Source organism: Trachemys scripta, chromosome 12 (assembly GCF_013100865.1).
Source record: "Trachemys scripta elegans isolate TJP31775 chromosome 12, CAS_Tse_1.0, whole genome shotgun sequence".
NCBI lineage: Eukaryota > Metazoa > Chordata > Testudines > Emydidae > Trachemys > Trachemys scripta.
Genome location: NC_048309.1, coordinates 41,697,652 through 41,700,496, shown reverse-complemented (window position 1 = coordinate 41,700,496; position 2,845 = coordinate 41,697,652). Strand labels below are relative to the sequence as shown.

The 2,845-nt window shown below is 51.0% G+C and overlaps 1 protein-coding gene across 1 annotated transcript in view; it reads right to left on the bottom strand.

The window, feature by feature from the left end:
• The window catches only part of LOC117885520, a 297,171-nt gene that overhangs the window by 113,691 nt on the left and 180,635 nt on the right, over window positions 1-2,845 (bottom strand). The window lies entirely within an intron of this gene.

Below are 2,845 nucleotides of genomic sequence, written 5' to 3'. Positions count from 1 at the left end.
GTGCCGTGACTCGGATAGACGGAGACCTCCTAGAGCCGGAGGACCGTGGGCTGTTCCCCACCAGACCCAGGGCTCCTTTGAAAGGTAAGCGACCTTTTTGAAATCTCTACTGTGGGTTTCTGGTGGAGGACTGCCTGTAGGCTCTGGGTTCGGCTGAGTTGCACGTTCTATTCGGACTTTTGCTGCCAGACACTCCTGAGGCCTCTCAGGTTCTGGTTCTGGTTCCCCGGGAAGAGCCACTGGGTGTGGCTAGGTAGGTCTCAGGCAGATCTCCGTTTTGTGTGCCAGTGTGAAAGTGAAGGTCAGCAGACCAGTGCGAGTGACAGCCACAGCAAGAAGCCCAGAGCTCTCTGTGAAGCCATTGGCTTGTGACCAGAGGTGTCTCTAAAGCAAGCCCTGTGGCTCCATCTAGTGGGCATCGCGATAAATGCCCTGACTCGGACGGTTCCCCTTTGCATGGCATGACCGGAGAGGGGCCTGTCTGGGTCTAGGATTGTGTGACCCCATCCCTTCCCTCTGGTTCCCCTCTGGTAAAAAGTGGTCTGACGAGCCACTGATAGGTCCAACACCCCACCTTTGCTGGAGGGGGGTGTAGACAGTCATGGACACCCTATATAAGACCTTCCCTGTGTGAAAGGCCCATGTGAAAGTGATCTGGTCTGGTATGGAAAAATGGGGAGTGGTAAGTTGAAAGGAATCGCCATCCCACCACTCGAATTATGGTCCCTCTACTTGCAAGTTCTTAGAGAAATGGAATTGGTGGGATTTTGCTTGAAGGGGAGCCATCTATATCACTTAATCGACAAATTTCCCCAAATTAGGGAAGACCCTGTTAAATTTCAGGAACACCTGGGAATAGTCTTTCGCTGCTATAACCCTTCCTGGGCAGATGTGGACCAACTTCTAAGACCAATGGTGCCCAGGGAAACATTGGAACACCTCTATAGGGAGGCCCAATGGCCTCAGGATGGAAAGAATCAGGATGGTACAAACCTCACTCAGGATGTTTTTTCCACAACAATATCAATGGACCCTGATTAATACTCTACTCTAGGAACTATAAAATTCACACTGCCCTTGTCCAGCTTCCAAGTCACTGCCACAAACCCTAATTGCTTGAGAGGGGTTGCCCTTAGGTTAGTGCAGCAAAGGGCTTGGATTTCCTCTAGGGAAAAGAGGGACGTGGCCAGACACTTGTGGGATGGTGCCAACAGAGCAGCTGCAATTTGGAATATTTATAAAGGCCAACAACATGAAGAAAAATTAGGACAATTGGAAAAGGCCACAGGTCTTATTACTGGAGCACAATTAACTCAGGTGCAGGCTGGAGTTGGTGAATTACGTGTTATTTCTGCCCTTAGTTCAATAACCCAGAAACTGCTCACAACACTGGTGCTAAATATCACTGAGGCTAAGAAGGTATTGCAGTGGGATCTAGCATGTTCAGAAATTCAGGATTTCCTGAATGACCAGCTGATGGCCATTCAAAGTGATCTTGAGCATCAGGCTTGGCCCACTGCATTTACAGACACATCAGGAGTATCATCTGATCTATGGCTCTAGAGACATACTTGGAGATTTTGGGTGGAAGTGCAGACACTCATAGATTCATAGATTCTAGGACTGGAAGGGACCTCGAGAGGTCATCGAGTCCAGTCCCCTGCCCGCATGGCAGGACTCGCAATGCTCCTTCCAAGCTTTTGGACCCATTGGAGGGGTGTGGGCTCCCACATACCGAATCCTGCCGGGTCCATGGGGAGGATGAATGTGGGATTGGATAATTCACCGAGACATTTCGGAAATTAAAATACCTGGTGGGCCTAACCGATTTATAGTCGGTGCTCCTGTAATAACACCCGACATTTGGGTGGGGATAGGGAGCCAATGGACACTCTGGCCGTTAGAAGCCCCACAGCTCCAGTGTATACGCAAACTGAGGCCAGGAGAAGTCGTCACTGTTCACGACCATGTTTGTTGGGAGGGTAAGGGACAAGGAACTACCCTAGCAGGACACCTGCTTTTCCATGCAAATAATAGCTGTGTGTATGTTAAGGCCACCATTTTGCAAGATATACATTTTAATCTCACCACTGTTGCTGGCAGTAATATTATTTATTGACCTGCAGACAAAAATTTGCCAACAGCCCTTAAGTTTCAGATACCTTTTAATTGGACTGCCTTAGTACCTGCCCCCCGACTCCGCAGTCAGACGTGACTCTCAGCAAGCCGGTAAAACAGAAGGATTATTAGACAACAGGAACATGGTCTAAAACAGAGCTTGTCGGTACAGAGACCAGGACCCCTCCATCAGGTCCATCTTGGGGAGCACCTCTGGCCCTCCCCCCACTTCCCCAGCCAGTTCCAAAGTGAAACTCCCTCCAGCCTTCTCACCCAGCCTCCCCCCGGCTCCTCCCCCAGCCTTTGTCCAGTTTCCCGGGCAGAGGTGTCACCTGGCCTCCAGCCCCCCTCCTGGGTTCGCATGTTACATGCTCAGGTATCTTCTCTCAAGGAAAGTCTCCCATCCCCAATGCAGACTGTCCCCGCAAAACTCCCCTGCAACCTTCCCAGGTCAATACTCCCCACTCCCTGCTGCGACACAGGCCCCCACCCAGTATTCAGAGAAAACATGAAGAACATTCCCACTTCGGAGAACGCGCTGGGACCGGGATCTGAACGTTGGTTGTTGGTGAGGTTGACGTGATTCCTGAGGCAGCTCCAAGGTAACTGGAGTAACTAGGTGGCTGCTGGAGGCTTGTTTAGAAGTATCTGTTTGTCGTATTCTCTCCACTGCGTGTCTCTGTCTCCGGGGGACTCCTGTCCCGGCAGCTCCGGCCTCACTAGGCTG